Here is a 24,915-nt window from a genome sequence, read left to right as displayed (position 1 = left end):
GGATAAGCAATGAAGCCCTTCTGTATAACACAGGGAATTATATCCAGTCTCTTGGGATAGACCATGATGGAAGATAATTTAAGAAAATTTAAGAAAAGTGCATACACACACACACACACACACACACACACACACACATGCCTGGGTCACTATGCTGTACAGCAGAAAATGCACACAACACTGCAAATCAACTATACTCTAATGAAGTATTTTAAAAAATTAAATAAATATTGTTTTAAGATGTTATGGCTTCTAGGAGACCTTTAAAGACCTGACACTATAAGAACCAATGAAATTTATCTTTAATGGTAAAATTTCAGCTTAGTAAGGCAAGCTGTTTGGAGCTAATCATAAACTTTTTACTCTCAGATTCTGTCTGCTTGGCAGCAGCCTATTTGGCCAAGTGCTAAGAGCTGCTCTGCAGTTGGTATGTGAGGGTGTGAGTGTGTGGATTTTGTCATTGTTCTGTTCCTCATAATTCTGTGTGTACCTCAGGAGTGATTTAGCATTTTAGCAGTCTTTTCTGAAACACACACTCACAGCTTTTTTTCCCCTATAGAATTGCTGGAGAGATGGAGTTATCTATAGCTGCATAATAAATTATCCCACAATTTAGTGGCTTAAAATATTATTTATTGTTTTTAAATAATCCCATGGTTTCTGCGGGAGCATTTTAGTTAAGTAATTCTGGCTCCAGGTCTTTCTGAATGTTCCAGTCAAGCTGATGGCAGGCCCTGAGTTATTGGTAGGCTCTACTGTAAACGAATCTGGTCCCTAGCTCACTCACATCATGGTTGGGAGGCCCATGTCCACTGCTGGCTGTTGGCTGGACATCTTCATTCTTCTCTAGGTAGGTCTCTCCAGAGGGCTTCTTGAATGTCCTCATGGCATCTACTTGGCTTCCTCCAGAGCAAGAGCTCTAAGAGAGCCATGTTAGTCTTTTAAAACCTAATCTTGGTCATACATTTATATACATTCTTTTCCTCATACTATCTTCCATCTGCTCTATCCCAAGAGATTGGATATATGTACGACTGGGTCACTAGGCTGTATAATAGCAATTGACACAACATTGTAAATGAAGCATACCTTAATAAAAATTAAATAAATAAATTTTTAAAAACCTAATCTTGAAAGTGACTTATCATCATTTCTACCATACACTATTGGTTACACAGATTAACCCTGGTACAAAGTGATAGGGGACTCACAGGGTACAAAGACTAGGAGGCAGGGAATAGCGGGGGGACATTTTGAGGGGCTGGCAACCTCAAGAGAGAAGTAGTTTTTTGGTTTTTTAAAAAATATTGTACCTAGATACTTGTTAGAGCTTGAGTGTGCATTTGTGTAATAGCAAAAGAAAAATAAAATGAGGTAGATTGACCATTGCTCATAATATGTATAAAAGCATGCATTTTTATTACAAAGGCCAGATGAAATTCAGGATGTTGAAAGGAATTTAGAGCTCAGAGCTCTTTTTAACTTTTTTAAAAATGTGATTTCTTAATTTTAAAACTGAAAAATATTACCAATGCATTTTTAAGATGTTAAACTATCATTGGTTCCGGGAACACTGCTTTGAAGCTACTCTGCGGATAGGCAGTTTCCATAAGATTATTCTGCTCATAGCTACCTTATGGTCCATTGGTTCTTAATCATCTGTGGGAAGGAGTCATGGATTACTTTGACAAGTGTTGCCAGTGACAGAATCTGGTGGTAGTGGTGCAGGTTACAGCGCCCAGTGCCAGGTGCTGGTAGCATGATGCACACACTTCAGATTTATTTAGTGCCATGAATTGGAGGCACTGTTCTGGCCTTGACTCTAACCCTCATAATTTTGTGGCTACCCCATAGCATTTTTTTTTTTTTTTGCAGTATTCTGCTTGTTTCTATTGGCAAATTTTGGGGAATATTTATGTAATGGATGCAGAGTCTTATGCCAGAAGAAATGGGACACAATTTAGATGGAAGTGAATTCATTGGTATGGTCACTTACTAGTTATATGGGACTTAGAGCTTTTTAAAAAAAAATTGGAGTAAAATACATATAAAATATATCATCCATTTAAAGGGCACAATTCAGTGGCATTAAGTACATGCATATTGTTATGCAAACATCACCCCTATCCATCACCCAAATTCTTTTCATCTTGCAAAACTGAAACTCTATACCCTTTAAACAATTCGCCTCCCCCTTCCCCCAGGCTCTGGTAACCAACATTCCATTTTTGGTGTCTATTATTTTGATTTTGATTAGATACCTTGTTTAATATTTTCTTTGTGGTTACCATTGCAATTACATAAAACATCTTAAAGTGATAGTGTTCTATTTTAAACAGATAATAACAATTTCAGTTGCACACAAATATTCTGTTCCTTTACAGCTCCACCACTCCACTTTATGTTACTGATATCACAAATTATATATTACATACCTTTTAATGTTGATTTATAGTTATTTTAAAAATATTTTTGTCATTGTAATTCTATGTGCCAAAGTTATAATAGTGCAGATTACTATATTGGCCATGTATTTATTTATTATTATTTTTTTGTCCATGTATTTATTTGCCTTTACTGGAGAATCTTATATTTTTCATACCTCTTTGTGTTGCTTTCTCCTCTCTTTTTGTTTCAATTTGAAGCATTCTTGAATAATTCTTGCAGAGCAGAGCTAGTAGTAATAAATTCCTTCAGCTTTAGTTTATATGGGAAAGTCTTCATTTCTCCCTAATTTTTAAAGGACAGTGTTAATGATTATGGTATTCTTAGTTGGACAGATTTTTTTTGTTTCTTTCAGCCCTTTGAGTATCATGGCACTCTGGTCTGCCCTGCCAACTGTCTGCTGAAAAAAAAAAATATATACCGATAAGCTTATACAAGTTCCCTTGCATGTTACAAACAGATTTTCTGTTGCTTTTTTCAAGATTCTCTATCTTTTGACTTTAGATAGTTTGATTATATTTTATCTCAGTGTGGTTCTCTTTGGATTTATCCTAGTTGGATTCTTTAAGCTTCTTGAGTCTGTATGTCCATTTCTTGCTTCATATTTGGGAAGTTTTGGCAATTATTTCTTCAAGTAAGCTTTTAGCCCATTTCTTTCTCTTACTCTGGGAATCCCTAATGTGACTATTAGTCCCATAGATGGTGTACAATAAGTACTTTATGTTCTCTTTGCTTTTCTTCTTTTTTTCTTTTTATTCCTCTGACTTAATGATTTTAAGTGACTTATTTTTAAGTTTCCTGATTCTTTTTTTTTGGCCTTGTTAAGTCTGATGTTGAACTCCTCTAATGAATTTTTTAGTACTTTTGTATTTTTGAGCTCCAGAATTTCTGATTAGTTCTTTTTAATAGCTTCTAGCTCTCTGTTGATACTCTCATACAGTTTATGCATCATTTTCCTGATTTCATTTAGTTTCTATCTGTGTTCTCCTTTACTTGAGCATCTTTATGACAATTAATTAATTAATTAATTTGTCTTTTTGTAGGGCTGCACCCGTGGCATATGGAGATTCCCAGGCTAGGGGTGTAATTGCAGATGTAGCCACTGGCCTATGCCAGAGCCACAGTAATGTGGGATCCGGGCCGTGTCTGCTACCTACACTGCAGCTCACAGCAATGCTGGATCCTCAACCCATTGAGCGAGGCCAGGGATAGAACCCGCAACCTCATGGTTCCTAATTGGATTCGTTAACTGCTGAGCCACGACAGGAACTCCAGGACAGTTATGTTAAGTTCCTTTCTCATAGTTCAGAGTTCTCTGTTTTTTAAGGGTCTGTTTATGGAACTTTATTCTGGTCCCTTAATTGGCCCATGTTTCCAATGTTCTTTGTGTGCTTTGTAATATTTTGCTAGGATTTGGGCATTTGAAAAAAAAAAGCAACAACCATCTCCACCAGTCTTTGTATGTATGGGAAGATCTTCACCAACCCGCTCAACTGTTCCAGGACATTGTAAATCTTTTCTGACTTATTGCTCCCTCTGGTGTCTACCTGTGGTTCTGCAGCTCTAACATGCTATTTGCCTCCCTTTTTTTTAGCAGTTTCTAAACTCTGGCATTAGTCTCATCAGTGGTCCAAGTCAGAGAGATAGAAAACAGTCCCTCAGGTAACTCCCAAACAAAATATAATGCTGGACACTGGCCCACTCTTTTGTTTCCATATTAAAGGGGAGCCCTGGTCTGAAAGATTTCCTCCCTGTTGCTGGGCACTATGCCGTAAAGGGGAAGAGCAGGGATGGGTGTCAAACGCTGCAAATTTACCTACCCCTTTTGTCAGAAGCTTTTCTTGGTTTTACAATGACCTTGGTGCTGTAGCATCTTGACTGGTCTCTAGGAATCAGTCAAGATGAGTCTGGAACACTGGTCTCAAAGGCGTTCCTGTCTGTGTATTAACTTTGTTGTCTCTATGGGGCAGGAAGGCCTGAAGCTTTGTAGTCACCATCTTGCTGACATCACTCTCTTCCTCCACAGCCTCCTTTTTTTTTTCTTTGTCTTTTTATGACTACACCTGTGGCATATGGAAGTTCCCAGGTTAGGGGTCAAATCAGAGCTGCAGCTGAAGCATACCCGACAATGACAGCATCACCAGATCTGACCCACATCTGCAAACTACACCCAGCTTGCAGCAATGCCAGATCCTTAACCCACTGCGTGAGACCAGGGATCAAACCTGCATCCTCATGGAGACTATGTCATGTCCTTAACCCACTGAGCCACAATGGGAACTCTCCCCATATCTTTTTAATCAATCCCTTTTCTATTCGAATCACTCAAATTTGAGTCCCTTACAGGTACATTATCGTGCCCCTGGTACTGTGATGTTGGAACTGAGAAACAATCAAGTTTTGATGAATGAATGAACATTTCAGGCCCAGTAGGAGAGAGCTTTTCCTGAGCAGGTAGCTGTTCTCATGCAACTCAAATCATACTTTTGACCACCCCACTGTTTGGATTGTATAGGACTACTCTGTTGCCCTGTGACAACCACATGTAAAGGTCAGGCTTATAAGGAGCTGCTTAAGATGGCCAAATTTTCTTTCCCTTCTCATGTCCTCAAGATCTCTTTAGGTCTGCAGAATTGCATCTAAACTCCTGCAGATTCTGCTGCTGTTGCAACAATCTGTCACCAGCCGAGCTTATCATCCATTATTTATTTCCTTTCCTTACACTATGCCTCAACCCTCCCACTCACAGCCTCCAAAGTCTTTGTCTATAAATTCAGGGCTGAGCTGTGGGCTGGGGAGGGAGACAGTTGGACATAAATGTGGGTAGGGCAGAGAAAAAGAATTAGGATGAACATAAGGCTTCATTTACACTTATTTCTCTGATATGTACCAGATAATCTTGTACTGACCATTAAGACCAGAAATCTGGGGCTTTCTGAACCTTCTCCATACATCAAAGTTCAGGCTCACTAGTGGGGTTTAAGAAGGCTATTTTAAGCTAATAGTAAGAGAGAAACATGTGAAAGCATATATTATAACACATACAGAAAATTTATTAACAATTCCCCCTTTTTCTTTACCTCTTTCCTTTTTCTCTCCTTCCAATCTTTCTTTACTTCTATTTTCCAGCAGCCAAGTTGTGCTATAGTTGATAGATTTCATCTGTATTTATCAGGTACTTTTCTGTGCTGAGAAGGTAATGTATTGTTTTGAGCTGGCTATTATTTAATTGCTGAAATGCAAGCATTATCAAGGGCACCTTGGTGTGTGCGAGAAGGGGGGAGGTTTGGAGAAGAGTTCAGAATCAGAGTGGATAGAACCAAACAGGGGCCTGGAAGGGCAGTACAAAGGTACTGTGGGCGTCGGGGACTATCACACAGCTAGGGCAAGTACAAAAAAGCAAGCTAAGCGTTCATTTCCAAGTCCTGCACCTTAGCTTGAAGAGTTCGTGTAGCACTATGGTCAGGATTTTTTGTTTTTTAAATCTTTCAAAAGTTAGGGCTGCTGATGTTGTCAATCCTCTTTCAGTTTATATAAAAAGCCAGAGAAAGATGTGGTGTTGTTTTATGTTGTCGTCCTGGTAAATCTGGGCTCTAGAGTTCCTCCTAAGCACAGAGAAGGTAATCTAGCTAGCCCCATGTTTCTGGAGCCAAAAGAACCAAGTAAAATACTGCTTTGTGAAACAGAGACTCCTGCTGGCAAAGGTGGTTTCTGCTATGTGGGGGAGGTCCTAGGCTCTCCCAAGCTGTGCAGTGGAGAGCCAAGACTCAGCCCTTTCCCTGTACCTTCAGGGTTGAAAAATAAATCTCTTGGCTTCAGCTTGGTCCTGAGCCCAACCTTTGGCTGGCTCTACCTGCTTCTTCTTCTTTAGCTATTTCTGGTGCTTAAGCTAGACAAACACTTGTTAAACCAGATAAACTCAACTCAACCATTCAAAAACCATAATTGTAATGATGTAACTTATGTGAAATAAAATGTGAAAAGGCTCCATGGTATAGGAACGAATCACTGAATAGGTGGGAGCAGGGTGTTGGATGGTGGGAGAGGGACCTTAGAGGTTACCCTGACCAAATGTGGTGATTACAATGAGGATTCTGAAGCCAGGCTTTCGTGTTCAAATCCTGACTTTGCCATTTATCACTTGTGTGCACTCAAGAGTAACAACTTCTCTAGGCTTCAGAATCCCCATCTTAAGATTGGAGACAATAGGAGTTCCCATTGTGGCTCAGTGGGCTAAGAACCAACTAGTATCTATGATGATGTGGGTTTGATTCCTGGCCTTCCTCAGTGGATTAAGGATCTGACATTGTTGCAAGCTGTGGCATAGGTCGCGGATGTGGTTCAGATCTGGCTTTGCTGTGGCTGTGACATAGGCCACTGGCTATGGCTCCAATCTGGCCCCTACCTGGGAACTTCTGAGACAACAGTACTTCACAAAACTGTTGGGAGGATTACATGCCAAAATTCATGTCAAGTGTTTTCATTGAGTTTCTGGGGCATAATTAATGCTCAATACATGTTAGTTATTTTTGTGGTAATTATCATCACCAGCAAGATTAAGATCATGGATAGAAAATGGGAACAAGTGTAGCTAAAGGATATGGTCTCTCTGGCCCTGGGAAAGCTACATAACCTCTCTAAACCCCACTGTCCTTTCATCGGGTCCTTGTGAGGTTTACATGGGAAAAAAATTGTCTGTACTTAGTTGAATATCTGAGCAACTGAGATATAAATTAAAATATAGAGGGGTTTGGCACCAAACTAGAAAACCATTTCAAGTGCTTTCTAAAAATGGGGGATGTAGAAGAGTTTGGGGTTAAAAGAAGCTGACTAAAGTTTAAATTCAAAAGTCTAATTTTTTTTTTTTTGGTCTTTTTAGGCCGCATCTGTGGGGTTGAATCGGAGCTGCAGCCGCAGCTGCCAGCCTATGCTGCAGCCATAGCAACACAGGATCTGAGCCACATCTGTGACCTACATCACAGCTCATGGCAACGCTGGATCTTTAATCTAATGAATGGGGCCAGGGATCAAACCACGTCCTCATGGTTACTAGTTGGGCTTTTCCCTAGAAGAACACCTAAAATTTTGCAATCACGAATTTGGATTGGAAAATGGAGTTAAAGGAGTTCTCATCGTGGCTCAGTGGAAATGAATCTGATGAGGATGCAGGTTTGATCCCTGGCCTCGCCCAGTGGGTTAAGGATCCGGTGTTGCCGTGAGCTGTGGTGTAGGTCGCAGACGCGGCTCGGATCCCATGTTGCTGTGGCTGTGGTGTAGGCTGGCAGCTACAGCTCCAATTCGACCCCTAGCCTGGGAACCTCCATATGCTGCGGGTCTGGCCCTAAAAAGATAAAAGATGAAAAAAAAAAAAGAAAGAAAGAAAGAAAGAAAAGGGAGTTATGAGATTGTTTGTGTCTGTGGCAGCTATAAAGGGTGATTAGGAATTGTTCTGTTCCAAACACTAAAGAAATTGTTGTTTGTGTTGTTTCCAGCAAATATGTGACCTCTGTTACCTTATTACCCTCTGCGAGTGACCTCTCTGAAGTGTAGCCCATGTAACTGACGAGAATGGAAAAGGATCTGGAAGAGTTTAGCAGAAAGGATCTGCTTCATAAGAAACTCTGGTTTTGAGAGGTCTTTATCAGTACATAATGCTAGGAAGCCAGAATACAATATTAAATCAACTCAAGCTCACGATGGGACAGTAAAAAAGTACCCACCAGAACTGTTTCCTTTAATTTTTGATATAGCCCCAGTGTTCCACTATATATTCAATGGTTACCTGAGCTCCTAAGTGTCCATACAGGATTTCAGGGTTTTGCTTAGTTTTAATTGCCCAGTAGACATCTTGAATCATCCAGTGGCACTTGAAACACCACTAAAACAAAACCCAACATTCTACTCCAAACCGCTCTTCTATTTCCTGTCTCAGTAAATCATTCACCCACTTGCCAAGCTAGATATCTTGAATTCTTCCTCTCATTACCCTGAACTCTTCACCAAGTCCTATCAATTCCACTTCCTAAACATTTATTGTTTCAGTTCCTTTCTTCCTGCTACTTTCTTAGATTCAGGTCTGACCCTTTTACTTGCTTCCTTAAAATCTTTCTTTAGTAATGTCTTGCTAAATCTTGCCCTGACTTCTGCTCTAGCCTTGTCTCTCCCAGTCTTCATGTGTTCAATGCTTTCACAATCCTGAACACTTTTCACTTTCTTGCTCTCACTTGCTTCTTGGCTTTGGTTTATGCTCTTCTTCTGCCTTGCCTTTTTCTTACCTCTCCTGTTCAGCTGGTGAACTATTCTTCTTTCATGTTTCTGTTTAGACATCCCTTCCTCCAGGAAGTCTTCCCTATCTCCCTACTGTGTTTTTTATCCTCTTTTTATTCTCTGAGACTATTCTGCTTCCTCCATCATAGCTCCAATTTCAAGGTAGTTTGCTATACAGCAGAAACTGCCAATAAAAATGTACGATAAAAAACTTTCAAACTGTAAAAAGTGTGGTCCCTATGAAATTTTGATGGGGAAGATATGCTATATATTTATGTACTGCATATATATTTGTGGTTTATTCACAAAGAGGGTAACAGTTTTCACCCCCCCCCAAGAGTTCATCTTCACTGCCCCCACTGAGAATGCATGATCCAATGTGACAAGTTTCTCCATGGGATTTTCCTAACCAGCGACTAATATCAAACTGAGTCATTTGTTGACAATACATGATTATTAAAATGAGGTCTTTGTGTAATTGGTTTTAATTACTATCACCACCCCCAGAAATTGGCTGCTAGTGAACATTTCACGAACTTAAACCCCAACACGCCTTTATAAATGGAAAAACCTGATCTTTAGAAGTAATAATCAGGACTCCATGTTTTACCTGCATCTACCTTTCAATAGACCTAGGGATGTCACCAGGGTGAGCATGTAAGACAAAATTACTTAACAGGGTAGATATTTAATATAGTTTTTTACTCATTGGTGGATGAATCATGTAGAATTAGAAAAGCCTGGGTTTTACTTCCAATCCTGCTACTAACTAGCTATGCAAGTCACTTCCCCTTCTTTTCCCCTAATTTGCTTATCTGCAAAGTGAGAAAAATGGACCTCATGACATCTAAGGCTTTTTCTTGTTCCAACTTTCTATGGTTAACACTAATTATTTATTTTATTCTATGTCTCTTTGTCTTTTTAGGGCCACACCCATGGCATATGGAAGTTCCCAGGCTAGGGGTCAAATCGGAGCTGTAGCTGCCAGCCTACACCACAGCTCATGGCAACACTGGATCCTTAATCCACTGAGCGAGGCTAGGAATTGAACCTGCATCCTCATGGATATGAGTCAGGTTTGTTGCCACTGAGCCATGCTGGGAACTCAGAATTGTTTCTATTTTAAAGCTACAAAGGGCCCTGGAAACTTTTTTAGGATTTTTTTTATATTAGATAAATAAAATGGACTAATAGTGCCATTTTCTTTGGCCAGTTAATTTTTACTGAACAATTAAAGAAAAAAATATTTAGCAACTAATTACTAGGTGCTGGACATCGGACAAAACAAATATCGTTTCTTCCCTCTTAGAATTAGAGTCTGTTGGAGAGAACAGAGGGGGAAAATTGAATAAAGAAAAATATTTAGAACCAGTGATAGCTGCCATAAAATAAAGCAAACAAACCCAGGGAGAGCTCATGTGAATTAAAAATGGAGGGAGGCTGCCCTTACATGGGGCAAGCATGGAGTATACAGTCAAGCAAAGACCTGGTAGAAGGTGTTTAAGTATTTACTCAGCTCTTCCTATGGGCCAGGCCCTACTTTTGATGTTAGGAATAGAGCAGTCGGAAAAAAAAATGTCCTGGCCTCAAGGAGCTTGCATTCTGGAAGTGAAAAGGTGGTGAAGATGGTCTAGGGTCTGAGAGTGTGTAAGAGCGGTGGGTGGGATGTGGATGCAACTCAGGCCAAGGAACTAGCTGGTGGGAAGATCCTGCAGAGGTCAGCTGGGTATTTCAGGAACCCAGAGCAAGTGCGGCAGGAGCATAGCAAGAGTAGTGAGACTTGGCTGGAGAGGTGGACAGGAGATAGATCATGAGAAGTTTCACAGGCCGTGATAATGAATTTAAAAGGCTAAATGAATATGGCTTATAAAAAGCACCTAGGATGAATTTGAATTGAACTTGCTAAATCTAGGTTTAGAATTAATTAATGTGCTGGGTAGTAATTTAGCTTATGGTTGAGCCCCACATTCACACCTCAATGAGCCATATTCTTGAATCTGGAAATGCAAGAACATCTGCAATGCATGAGCATTGTTTATCAGAGGACTGCTATGATACTAGTTACTTGGGCAGGGTTATGGCAGTGGTGAGCATGTGTTCCTCCCTGGGATGGTGGGATGGGGCTATAGCCTGTTTGGATCCTTAAAGGTCAAAGATCAATGACCCATAAAAAAGGAGGTCTAATCAAAGGATTTGGGTCCACAGAGATCTATGGCAGCACCAAGAAACATATTTAGTCATTTATTCATTTATTAATTCCAGAGTGGACACTTACTGAAAGCTTATAATCGTGGTAGTTTCCCCAAAGAATACACAGACAATTTGACTATTATAATATAATGTGATAAATATTGTGACAGAGATTGCTATGGAAGCTCTGGGAATATATAAGATAGGTACTTAACTCACAGTGGTGATGGGGATTGTCTGGGAAGAATTCCAACTCAACTTGAGCTGTCTTGAGTTCTAGGAGTTGACTGGGTAAAGAAAGGGAAGAGTATTCTAGCTAAGGGGAACTCCATGGGTAGAGGGATCAAGATGAGAGAGATTAGAGTGCATTGCTAGGCAGAGAGATGAGGTGGGAAATGAAAATAGAGGTCAGGTCATAAAGGGCATTGTAATCCATGCCAAGGAGTTTGAACTTCATCCAGTGGACAATGGAAAACCATTCCATAATTTTAAGCAAGGAGGGACCTACTATAACTTCATTAATGAATAATAGCAGTTACCTCTCATTGGTTTCTTACTGTGTGCCAGGAACTCTTTTGAGGACTGTCACACACAATGACTCAATCTTCTCCAGAATCCTTTTAGTTAAGAACAATTACTAGCACCATTTTGTAAATGAGGAAGCTGAGGTACAGTTAATGTAGGAAATTTCCCCAGGGTGATTCAGCTGGTAAGTGGCTGAACCAGAATCCAAAACCAGACTAGTGGCTCCACAGAGAAACACTTAACTACTATGCTACCTATCTAATTCCTTGTCACTCAAACAGTGGTTCCTACACCAGCAGCACCAGCATTACCTGGGAACAAATCTTGGACCTCATCCCAGACCTATCAGGTCAGAAACAGAATTTTTTTTTTTTCTTTTTCAGCTGCACCCATGGCATACAGAGTTTCCTGAGTCAGGGATGGAATCCAAGCTGCAGCTGTGATCTATGCCATAGCTGTGGCAATGCTGGATTCTTAACCCACTGCTCCACAGTGGCAACTCCAGAAATTGAATTTTAACAAGATTCCCCAGGTGATTTGCATGCACATTAATGATTGGGAAGCACTGGACTAATCTATATGAGGGAACTGGGTCAGAGGTGAGGAACTGGAAGACAAAGACCTCATCTAAAGAGGAATACTGTTTTAGTTCTAGTTGATTGTTGAATGTCAAAATGTAAAGAGCACTGCCACCCGTTCTGCAAGTTCATTTTTCATGGGTTTTTGTTTTCTGCTCTTTGTTTTTGTTTTTGCTTTTCAGGGCCGTACCCACAGCATATGGAGATTCCCAGGCTAGGGGTCTAATCAGAGCTGTAGCCACTGGCCTTCGCCACAGTCACAGCAACACAGGAGCCTCGTCTACAACCTACACCCCAGCTTATAGCAATGCCAGATCCTTAACCCACTGAGCAAGGCCAGGGGTCGAACCCACAACCTCATGGTTACTAGTCGGGTTTGTTTCCACTGTGCCACAACGGGAACTCCATTTTTCATGTTTTGATGGCAGGGAAAGGATAAAGTGTTTTTGTGGTTTTTTTATTTGTTTGTTTGTTTGTTTAATATCGTGTGGGACCTCCCTGCATTGGCTAACAAAAGCTGTTTACAAGTAGAATATGCCATAGCAGCTTATAGTGTGAAATCTCTGGCTCATACTTTAGAGCTTTAGAGGGCAGTGAGAAGCTTCTGTTCCCTTGGGTCATTTTTTTAGTTGCTTTTTATTGTCACTAGGTGATGAATATTTGAGGGTAATGATTATGGAATAGGTCTAGGACCAAGGGGCCAAGGAAGCCCTTCCACTTGTGTTTCACCCAGAGTTTTGAGAATTGCTTGTTCTAGGTGGCTTTTATGTGGTCCTTTCAAGTTCTCTAGGATAATATGTTAGGGTTTGGAGCCAAATCCATAATTGGTAATAAAAAGCAATTATTTTTCTTGGTGTGCCTCCGATGGTGATGGTAGAAGAGAACTTGTCAAGAATCTGGGGGCTTAGGATCTTGGCCATCTGTCCTTGTCTTTTCAGAGAGTAACCAACATACATATGATTGGGAACCACTTTTCCAAGATATCCTGACAGTAATTGTAAAGCGTTAGAATCTTACACTGTATGACATAAAAATAAGTGTCTTTCGTGAAACTGCTCTATTCTCTAACTGCCAAGAAAGCCAAAGCAAGAAGTATAGATTTTTCTTTTGCAGACTTGTAGAGAGCCACGGAAAGTTTTAAATGACAGACTATATTTAATTGTATTTTAGAAATATCACTCTGATAGGAATGTGAAGAATGAACTGGAAAGGGTAGAGTTTGAAGATCAATAAGGAGGCTGTTTTAATGGTCCAAAAGACAGATGATGAGGTCATGAACAAAGCCATTGGCAGGGATGCAGAGAGGAAAGATGAATTCTCTTTGCTTCAAATGTTGCCCAAGTGTATAAGCCTCTAGTCCACAGCTTTCCCTGACCGCTAGCTCTTATTCCAATTGCCTTCTGAGTCTATTTTATGTTTTCTATAATCATCTCAAGCTTACTATTTTCAAAACTCCCCTTCTCCTCCTTTATTCCCTATCTCGTATGTCCACCCATTCACCCAAGCCAAGTAACTGGGAATCCCCCTGGACTTTCTCACTCCCACATCATTCAGTCACTAAGTCCTTTAAATGCTCCTTCCTTCCTTCTTTTCTTTCTTCCTTTCTTTTGGGCTGTATATGCAGCACATGGAAGTTCTCAAGCCAAATTGGAGCTGTAACTGCCAGCCTACACCACAGCCACAGCAACACTAAATCTGAGCCACTTCTGTGACGTACACTACAGCCCACGGCAACGCCAGATCTTTAACCTACTGAGTGAGGCCAGGGATCAAACCTGCAACCTCATGGTTACTAGTGGATTCATTTCCGCTGCGCCACAATGGGAACTCCTAAATTCTACTTTCTTGACACTCATCCATTGAGATCCATTCATTCTTCTGCATTCCACTGCTATTTCCCCACTCAAGCCAATATCCTTTTTCATTTACTATAGGAAGTAGTCTCTCCAGTCTCTTATACCCTTCGACCCATCTTTCATACAGTGGCCAGATTGGGTTTTCTGAAATAAAAATCTGACCTTATTATTACTCTAAGTAAAAGAACTCTCCAGTGGTTTCCCAATTAACTACAGGATAAAGCCCAAATTACTCACCATGAACTACAAGCCCTCCAGTTACTGGGCTTCAATTTGCCTCTTACTGTACCTTGTACTCACTCATCTCACCCATTATCCACATTATTCAGACATAGGGAATTGTTTGCAAAACTTTGAACATTCCAGGATGCTTCATGTGTACATATTTCAGTTTCCCTTCCTTCTTCCCACCCATCTGGAAAAAAACTTCATCTTTCATGTGAGCTCAAATGTCATCTCCTACACAAAGCCTTGCCTGAAAACTCCACCCCATCATCCCCATTATTTTCTGGGGAGAATTTCTCAATACTTAGAATATAATAACAGTATAATAATATTTATTCATAATGATTTTTATTGAATAAGTGAAAAAGTAGATTGTGCTCTTTCCCTAGTTCATTGATGGAAGAGTTTGGTTATTATTTTTTTTTAATACTACATCACTGTCTGGGAGAGCTTATTCATCCCCATGGGCTTCAATTACCAACTCTACAACTGACTTCCAAAGAAGCTCTGCTTCTGTGTCTTTTATGGCCTATTCCAAGAGTCCAGTGGGAAAAATAAACCAGAGGCAGGGACCATCATCCGAAGTCTATTTATAATAATCTAAGTGAGAGGCAGTGAGAATGGAAATTAGGGAACAAATTTAAGAGACATCTGAGGAATGAGTTGCATCCAGGCCAGATGAGGAGCCTCTTTCCATTGCTCTGCAATTACACAATATGTGTTGATGTCTCCTTCCCATGTGGTGAAGGCTGACACAGTGAGTGCCCTTGGGACTGAGAAGGTCAAATATTTTCAGAACACTACACCTTTTTTCCTCCCTTCTCTTTCTAAAGTCTAATAATGTGCAGTTTGGTGGGAAATCAGCAAAGTTGGGAAATAGGAGGGAAAATCTCAGTTTCTCCTTTTCCTTCCCAAGCCCGGGGCCTGACTTTGGTCTTGGGCTTCCCAGATATAATGCATAAAATCCAGACCGCCAACTGCTCTTAGTAGTTGCATAACATTAGATCAAATTTTTTCCTTGATGCTCTCTGTTCACAGTATACGGCTTTTGGCAGACTGGCACACTGGACACATGAATCCATTTCAACTTATTATCACATCTGGATTCTCCTGGATTCACATGGAGTAGTGTGGCTCCAGGACAAAATCCTATGTATGATCTGTCAGGTCTGACAACAGGCAATGATAAGGCTTTGCCTGGCAGGCCTCTGGGGGAAGCTGCCTTCCCCACACCATACTTGGGGCTCAGCAGGGACTTGCAGTCAAGGACTCAGGTCCTCTTGGGCCAGCCATGCTCATATGCATATCTGCATTCCCACCCCCGTCACCTCCATTTGGAAGTCTCTTTATCCAGTGCTTTGGCTAAGATATTTTCTTTTTCTTTTTTACTTCTTTTAGGGCCACACCTGCAGCATATGGAGGTTCCCAGGCTAGGGGTCAAATCGGAGCTACGGCTGCCGGCCTACACCACAGCCACAGCAACGCCAGAGCCAAGCCATGTCTTTGACCTACACTACAGCTCGTGGCAATGCCGGATCCTTAACCCGATGAGAGAGGCCAGGGATTGAACCTGCAACCTCATGGTTCCTAGTCAGATTCGTTTCTGCTGCGCCACAATGGTAACTCCGAGGCTAAGATATTTTCTAAGTCCCTCCACTAAGATCGCACTATCAGGGATCCTTTGAGGCCATTTTTCTAATGTTGACTCAGTACTTTTCACACCCAGCCCTTCCCTCTTTTCCTTCCTGTAGCCACATGGGTCCATACGAAAACAAAAACAAAAACAAAAACAAAAAAAAACAGGCAGGAGATTTTTGTTCAGGGCTCCTTGGCAGTTAGATGACATCTCCCATCTGTGCTCCCGCTGATCCTTGCCTGGGGCCTTTCCACAGGGAAAATGGAACACCAGTGAGCCAGTGTCTTTCTCTTTTACCTCTTGCTCGTACTGTCACAGTAAGTGAATGAAGAGGTTTGCTGGTTACTTTCATTTTGGCTTGTTATCCTAATTGACCACCTTAACACCTGGCAGTTTGGCACACATCTGCCTGATTTCTCTGTCTTTAAAGAGGTGTAAGAATATTCCATCCTAACCCCCTTCTGTTAAGGGCTCTGGGCTCTTGAAACAAGGGCTTTTTCTTATACATGCCGTACCTTCTATTTTTTTTCAATTTAGCAAGATTCAAATATTTTGAGGAAAGAAAAATGGACAATCCAGATGCACATTAGATTACATTGGATAGGCTACTGAAACCTCTTAAAAATTTTTTTCGTCTTGGCCTTTAGAACAATGGGACTAATTTTGGCCAGATGGAGCATGATTATGAATTAGTTATATGTGCACTAGATTTGAGACACTAAACAGTGACCCACTTCATAGCTTTAAATTATATAGTCTAGGCTCTTTGCCCATGGTGGTTTAATTATTTTCTTGGAAGATATTACACAACTTTATTCGGAAAACCTAATGAATTTTATAATTACCTTTTCCTTTGATGTCTACAAGTGATAACTCCCCATCTGGATTGGTAAAGAAGAGCCCACAGGAGGAAATATTATTGATGTGTGAAAAACCCAGGACAGCACTTTTTTGTTGACCATTCCCTTTTTCACACATCTGACAGAAATGTTTCCATCTGTGGGCCTTAGGAGAAGAGGAGAGAACATTTCTTTTACCCCTCCAAGGTCTGCATCTCCATTACTTTGATAGTTCCTGCCTTGGACTAGTCCATCATCAGCTGTTGTCTGGATTGTTAGCAACTATTGCTTTGTATGCATCCAATTCAGCCTCCACATTGACATCTGAGTTCCCGTGATCAAAGAAAAACCTCCATTGACTAGCCAGTGCCTTAAGGATCAGGTCAAAACTCCTAAGCAAATAAGATCTGGAATAAATGGGGCACAGGAGCCTGCAGCATATAGCAGTTCCCAGGCTAGGGGTCAAATCAGAGCTGCAGCTGCTGGCCTATGCCACAGCCAATGCAATGCCAGATCCCAGCCTCATCTTCGACCTACACCACAGCTCACAGCAATGCCGGATCCTTAACTCACTGAGCGGGGCCAGGAATCGAACCCACATCCTCATGGATGATAGTTTGGCTTGTTACAGTTGAGCCACACTGGAAACTTCCACAAGAGTCTTTCTTTCATCATCATCTTCCAGCATCATCACATTGTTTCTTCAAGGCACAACATAGCTGCTCTCTTTTGAACAAAATCCCTTCTACATCTATGACTTTACACCAGCTATTCCCCCAGCCAGAGTCTTTTCTGTCTTTTTTGCACATTGCCTTTTCTTTTCTAGGAAAAAATTGCACTCTTCTTTCCAAACTAGTTCAAGTTTCGGTTGTTGAGTTCTGTATGTTAAAAGCAGAACAACGAAATGAGAAAGAGCAAGGGGATTGGAGACTTGGGCTCCACCATTGATCAGTGTAACCTCAAGTGATCTGTTTAACTTCCCTAAGATTCTGTCACCTGTAAGTAACTGGGGGACTTTTTCTTTCCAGCTTTATTGAAGTATGACTAAAAAATAAAAATTGTATATTTTAGGTTGTACAATGTGATGATTTAATATACATACACATTGTGAAATGATAACCATAGTCAGGTAACACATCCACCACTCATTCATTTACTCCTTAGCATCTATGACAATAGTATCTCATGGAGTATGGTTGAACAAGTTATATTGAACTGCTATGTGATAGTGATACTTGTAAGTGTAATTCCATCAAGAACTTTTAAGCCAGGATCAAGCTTTTGTAATTTGGAGATAGAATCCAATCAGGTATTTTTAGTGCTTTGCATTAATAATAAGCAATATTAACATAACCCAGTAATTTAGAGACTGTACCTTTGTAAAAATCTTTCTACCTACATTCACTATGTTTGTGTGGGGAAAAAGATTTCTACTGAATTTATGCACACGAGTGTGATTTTTAAACACAAATTAAACTTATTCTAATTTCAATTTGACTTATTTCAATTTTAACTGCATAGCAAAATTAAATTTATTTCCATTCTATATCAAAATGCTACAGATATCACTGTGATTTCTAATCTAGCTTTTAAGATCTGACAAACTCTTATATGTAAATGTAAATTTCTAGGAAGAAGGGTAACACGATTTGCAGTAAAAATTAATTATGAATTACCTTTTTCATCTTTGAGTGTATATAGGTATACAACTATGTCTTATGTCTTAAAAATACAAGGTTAAACATCAGAAGAATAGAAGGCTTCTCTCCTCATTCCATAGCTCCACAAGAGCTTTACATGAGCTTATTTGTCTTATATAAGCTTGTAATAGTAACATCTACTATATCACTTTTCACTTTGTATTAAAACATTGTTCACAGGACTATTCTGTACTCATCTACAACTGACGGCTGAATGGATAAATAAAAATGAATATATGAATGAACACTGAAAAGGCAAATAGTTTCCTTGAGCAATCTGTCCATGAATCAGAGCTGTAGCCACCAGCCTACGCCAGAGCCACAGCAACTTGAGATCTGAGCTGCACCTGCAACCTACACCACAGCTCACGGCCATGCCGGATCCTTAACCCACTGAGCAAGGGCAGGGATTGAACCCGCAACCTCATGGTTCCTAGTCGGATTTGTTAACCACTGAGCCATGACAGGAACTCCCTGTTAGTGAATTTCTTTCTTTTTTATTTTTTTTTTGTCTTTTTGCCTTTTCTAGGGCCGCTCCTGTGGCATACAGAGGTTCCCAGGCTAGGGGTCCAATCGGAGCTGTAGCCGCAGGCCTATGCCAGAGCCACAGAAACGGGGGATCCAAGCCGCGTCTGCAACCTACACCACAGCTCAGGCAACGGCGGATCCTTAACCCACTGAGCAAGGGCAGGGATCGAACCTGCAACCTCATGGTTCCCAGTTGGATTCGTTAACCACTGCGCCACAATGGGAACTCCAAACTTTTTAATCTTTTTTTTAAAACCCAGATCTGTGAAGTAACATTGAATATTACACTCGAGTACCATACTCACAAGAAGAGATATCTCCATGTGAGGTGTCTGTGAAGAAAAGGGTCCCTTTATCTGGCAGGAAATGGAACATGAACACAGAAATTTTCCTTCTACTAATAAATATTTAGTAAAAAGTCCTTATAAATATAATTTGTTGGAGTTCCTATCATGGCTCAGTGGTTAATGAATCTGACTAGGAACCCTGAGGTTGTGGGTTCGAACCTTGGCCTTGCTCATTGGGTTCAGGATCTGGCATTGACGTGAGCTGTGGTGTAGGTTGCAGACATGGTTCGGATCTGGTGTTGCTGCGGCTATGGTGTAGGCCAGAGGCTACAGCTCTGATTGGACCCCTAGCCTGGGAATGTCCATGTGCCGCAGGTGCGGCCCTAGAAGAGAAAAAAAAATATGTATGTATACTTTGTGAATGGCCCTAAGAAAATAAAATTATTTTCTTATGTCCATATATTTTAGATTGAGAAATAAATAAAACGTAAACTGGAGGAAAACCCAACAGGAGATAATCATTGGAGAACAGAAAGAAAGTAATTACTAGGAAGGCAAGCTTGGTATCAAATCAGAGCTACCGGGCAACCAATCCTAAGGGAAAGTAACATGAAAGTGGATTAGGAGATAGAGCCATCCGATCATCTAAATGCCTAGGCAATTAGGTGTTGGAGAAGAGGTGAAAATTAACATTATCTTAAGTCTTAAGAAACATTTCCCACAAGTCAGCAGAGAGAGGATGAAGAAAAGTTGCCATCGCAGACATTATTAACCATTTCCTGCCTTTTCCCTACCCACCCCCTCTCCCCTAACTGAAATCATATTAATCACTAATTGACAGCATCTGCAAAGTAACAAACTCAAAACCCCTCCCTTCCCATTCCAATCTTGTTTACACATAGGTAGATTTTTCCAGGTAAATGTGGGTTCATGCAATTGAGGGCATGTGTACACATACACATTTGCTTTCATGTGTATTGGGCTGATGGTGTGAGTGAAGGAAGATAAAGAATAGCACTCAAAGTTTCCAGATAGAACTGCTTTCAAGGGCTCAAAGACATAAACACCCTCTGCAGTGCTGGGATCCTTGATAAATAAGCTCGGTGTGTTAGGAGGGCTTCAGTGTGTAGAGTGGTGGTTTGGGGTTAGGCGATAAAGCTGAAAAGCAAGTTGCGACCCACTTACGTTTCATCCTGTGGGCAGAAAATAGGGAGCCGGTAGAGATTTCAGAGCAGGAAAACACTTTTCAAAGAAAGTTCCCTTAGCAACAGTGTGCAGGCCAGGCAGAATTTGTGTTGAGGTTAAAAGAGCAGTTTAGTGCTAATGAACCTGACTAGCATCGTGGCTCTGCAGTAAGGAACCCGACTAGTACCCATGAGGATGTGGGTTTGATCCCTAGCCTCACTCAGTGGATTAAGGATCCTGTGTTGCCATGAGCTGTGGTGTGTCCTGCAATGACAGCAAAATCCAAGGAGATGTTCTTGGAAGGGAAGATGATTCTTTTTCTTCTGGGTTAAGCTTATCTGTGCTCTGTGTTTGGGATTCTAGGGTTGAACTCTTAGTGATGGTTTTTTTTTTTTTTTTTTTTTTTTTTGGTTTACAATTATAGCTAATTTCTAAGGTGACCAGCTGTCTTCAGAGGTCCTGTCCAGAGTCAGGTTTTGGTGCTTGCCACATAGGAGGAGTGTAGTTTTTTTCACAACCCTTAAAATATAAAATATTTGGTACCATATCTCTCCTGGATCATTGGGGCCATTCTCAGAGGTTCCAGGGTGACTTTTAAGAGATACCTCCTAAGAAATTCTGAGGTGATTTTCTGTCCTACTCCACATTTTGAAGTAGCTGGCTTTTTCCTGACTAAATAAGAGAGAAAAAACCCACACAAGTTTAATGTTTTCTAGAATACTTTCCTGGTACGATATCACACAAAGCAAACTATGTTTCGCTTTTTTTTTTTTATTCTGTGGCTTTCCATAACAGCATAAATGAAGTTGTTATTGTTTGTTCTGCAGATCAAGAGAGATTTTAAGGGGTTTTCTTATAACTTGCCATAAATCCATTTCCATGTATCAATCTTATTATATTGCATTCAATATTGAAATCCATTATTTGTTATTGATCTGAGGGTCATGGTATCTCCCATTTATCTATACATGATTTGTTGATTTAACAAATATTTGTCAAGCACCTATTATGTAGAAGACACCATGCCAGGGACTAGGTAAATTATATCAGGCAAACACACACAAGACCATGCCCTCATGGAGTTTACAATCTAGAGAGGTTTTTCTTAGGAAAGAGTCTGAATTCAGGCCCTGGGATTATAGGACACATAGGGGAGTTCCCACCGTGGCTCAATGGGTTAAGAACATGATGCTGTCCTTGTGAGGGTACAGGTTTGATTCCTGGCCTCGCTCAGTGGGTTAAGGATCCAGTGTTGCCTCAAGCTGCTGCATAGGCTGCAGATATGGCTCAGATCTGGAGTTATCATGGCTGTGGTGTAGGCCTGCAGTGACGGTCTGATTCAACCCCTGGCCTGGGAACGTCCATATACCGCAGGCACAGGTATGAAAAGAAAAGAAAAAAAAAAGGACACATAGGTTAAAAAGTGGAATGATATGACATGTGTAAATTTAGACTATTGGAGAGAATGTTTGAGAAAGTGAAACATAGTGAAAAGGAGCAGTGTGTCCTTTATTTAAAAGGAGCCTATGTGGAGAAACTCCTCTATCTGAATGGTGACTATATGGGAGGAAGGTAAATGATAAAGCATTATTAATTTCCCTTAACCAGTCAGAAAATCATTCCCACTCCCTCATTGAAGAGCTTTTTGTTGTTTTCTCTTTCCCTCACACTCTCACACTTGCGCAGCAAATGATCTAAGTCCCCAAATCACAAAGCCTCAAAAGATTACATTGTATGTAGGACAAGAATGTACAAATTTTTAGTATGTTCTACAGATTAGGGAGTGTATTACACTACCACTAGTGATGTTTTTTTTTTTAGAAGAGAGTACAAAGCAAAATTTGTGTGTGTGTGTGTGTGTCTGTGGTTTAACACATTAAAATCTTATTTTTTGCTTTTTTCAAGGTCCAATGTAGGTTAGCAGGGTGGCTGAGCACTGTGGTGAGCCATTTAGAGACCCTGGATCCCCCCATTTTCAATCCATGCCTTGAAAGTCTCTCTAATATCTACCTGGTGGATGCAGAGATAGAAAGTTTTAACCACCCTGGACTGGGGATGACACAAGTCACTTTCATTCATAGTCCATTGATGAGAACTAGCTATGTAGTTCCATCTAGGTATATGGGGAGTGGAAAATGTAGACTAGCTATATATTCACATAGACAATAAGTTTGTGAGCAGCTAATTCACCTGCCTCATTCAGTCTCCTCATTTGCTAAATGGGAGTAATAATACCATATGCCTCATAAAATTGTTAGGGAAAAACTAGATAATTGACCAAAGTGGTTAGCATAGTGCCTGATCCACAGTAAACTGCTTGATAAACATCAAATATTTTTAAAGCATTATCATTTTAAAAAAAATTTTTTACTTTTGGAGTTCCCGTCATGGCTCAGTGGCTAACGAATCTGACTAGGAACCGTGAGGTTGTGGGTTCGATCCCTGGCCTTGCTCAGTGGGTTAAGGATCCGGTGTTGCCATGAGCTGCGGTGTAGGTCACAGACTTGGCTCGGATCCCAAGTTGCTGTGGCTCTGGCGTAGGCCAGTGGCTACATCTCTGATTTGACCCCTAGCCTGGGAACCTCCATATGCCACGGGAGCGGCCCTAGAAAGGCAAAAAAAAAAAAAAAGGGATCCAGCATTGCCACGAGCTGTGCTGTAGGTTGCAGACTTGGCTCGGATCTGATGTTGCTGTGGCTGTGGCACAGTCCGGCAGCTGTAGCTCTGATTTAACCCCTAGCCTGGGAAACTCCATATGCCGCAGCTGCGGCCCTAAAAAAAGGAAAAAAAAAAAACATGCAAAGGTTGAGAAACCTGTCCTACAGACATTTCCTATATAAGATGGACATGTTCAAAAATAAATCATTACCCCTCTTTTCACCTATAGTTATTACTCATTATTGCTATATGACTGACACTTACCTAAATCAGTATCTTGGGAATAATTTTTTATTTCCTGTCTCTCCCTCATCCGGCTCATCTACTAGTCCCTAATTCCCTTTTGATTTTATCTTCTAAATATCCTAAATATCTATCATCCTTTTTCTTCCCTTAGCTACTACTGCCTTCGTATGAATGTAGACATCATTTAGCTTGCAAGAGTCTCCTAAATGGATTTCCTGCTTTTGAGACTTAAAATGCCTGCAACTCCTCTTCCTCCAATAAACTTTCTAAAATGGAAGCCCATTCACATTTCTCCTACCACCCCTAAGAAAAAGGGTGAGCCCCCAGGTGTAGCTTACCAGACTTAACCATGTTTTACTACCTACAGATGTCTTCTGCAGCTCTTCTTTCTAATCTTCTCACCTAATAAGAACACAAGAAAACAAAACAAAACGTTTGATGTTTCACACATCAGTTTATTGGATATAATGTTCTCCCATTTTGGGATGCCTTCTCCACTAGCAACCCCCCCCCCCCCCCAAAATCAGGCCCTCAAGAAAATTGCCTCCTGAAAAAAAAAAAAAAAACCCGTCTTTTTGAAAACTCTGCTCTGTGCATGTGCATACTTTTATTGGGGCACACTGTATATATACCATCTCAAATATAAAATCCCAGCTCAGGGAGTTCCCATCATGGTTTATCAGAAACAAATCTGATAAAATAAACAAATCTCCAAATCCATGAGGACACAGGTTCGATCCCTGGCCTCCCCTTGGTGGGTTAAGGATCTGGATTAAGGATTGCTGTGAACTGTGATGTAGATCGAAGAAGAGGCTGGGATCCCATGTTGCTGTGGCTGTGGTGTAGACCGCGGCTGCAACTCCAATTAGACCCCCACCTTCCTGGTAACCTCCATATGACGCATATGCAGCCCTAAAGACTGAATAAATAAATAAATAAATAAAACCCCAGTTCAAATATGGAAGTGTAACAAATATAACCGCACATGCGGCATATGGAGGTTCCCAGACTAAGGGTCTAATCTGAGCTACAGCTGCAGGACCGCCAAATCCAAGCCTTTGTCTGAGACCTACACCACAGTTCAGGGGAAACGCCAGATCATTAATCCACTGAGCGAGGCCAGGGATTGAATCCGCAATCTCATGGTTCCTAGTCGGATTGGTTTCTGCTGCGACGCCCCAGGAACTCCACAAAGCAATATTTTTATGCCGTTTAGATTTAAAAATTTTGAATTTCCAGTCTATGAGGTGGAAAATTCCCTGTTCTTTGCCCCCTCCCCCTTACCCCTGTGTTGTAGTTAAATTTGGGGGGAACCTTCTCAGTACCTAAGTTTTGGAGACGGTATCATTCCTGTACACAGGGCTTCTTCAGATTTGGGGTTTCTCCCCTTGGCATCTGCGTCTTACTGGTGGTTATCCTCCTCAGTTTGCCTTTACGGGAATACACTGGAGCTTGAGAATCTTTCTAAGGCTTCCATTGGCTTCTCCATTCCACAGAATTATTCCCTCTGGTACTTGCTATCTAGCCCAGATTACCAGGGACGCAGACACTAGGTCTTTACTCAGGGACCCAAGGGTATTCCTTTTCTTTTCAGCATGTTAATATTTTGCTTCCGAAGCAAAGGCTTCCACCTCTTCTCCAGTCTCTCCCCTTTGCCCGCTCTCTCTTCCTAGCCTCGCAGTCTCCGCCCCCTTTTCGGTTCAACTTTCCTCCGCTCTGCGTCCCGCCTCTTCCGTCTCGGAGTTGCTAC

General features: G+C 40.9%; 2 long non-coding RNA genes across 6 annotated transcripts in view; one reads left to right on the top strand and one right to left on the bottom strand.

The window, feature by feature from the left end:
• LOC146401829 (uncharacterized) overlaps nucleotides 1-24,915 on the top strand; it is a 227,940-nt gene that overhangs the window by 16,081 nt on the left and 186,944 nt on the right. The gene's annotated exons all lie outside the window — the stretch shown is intronic.
• LOC146401830 (uncharacterized) lies at nucleotides 1,399-24,856 on the bottom strand. Of its 5 annotated transcripts, XR_014811071.1 has the most exons (5): nucleotides 24,491-24,856; nucleotides 23,504-23,567; nucleotides 5,526-5,633; nucleotides 4,266-4,508; nucleotides 1,399-2,845 (listed from the first exon to the last, which is right to left on the bottom strand). It is a non-coding gene; the product is annotated as an uncharacterized LOC146401830 (long non-coding RNA). The 5 variants fall into 5 exon arrangements; XR_014811073.1 differs by lacking the exons at nucleotides 1,399-2,845; nucleotides 4,266-4,508; nucleotides 5,526-5,633 and adding an exon at nucleotides 14,418-17,439; XR_014811072.1 differs by lacking the exons at nucleotides 1,399-2,845; nucleotides 4,266-4,508; nucleotides 5,526-5,633 and adding an exon at nucleotides 17,162-18,352 and having other exon boundaries at nucleotides 23,180-23,567.

This window comes from Sus scrofa, chromosome 7 (assembly GCF_054392235.1).
Source record: "Sus scrofa isolate SSC_HxYL_T2T_F1_AM1 chromosome 7, Sscrofa_HxYL_maternal_Yorkshire_Landrace_v2.0, whole genome shotgun sequence".
NCBI classification, from domain to species: domain Eukaryota; kingdom Metazoa; phylum Chordata; class Mammalia; order Artiodactyla; family Suidae; genus Sus; species Sus scrofa.
Note: the sequence above shows the minus strand (reverse complement) of the source record. Positions and strands in the feature narration are given on the sequence as shown.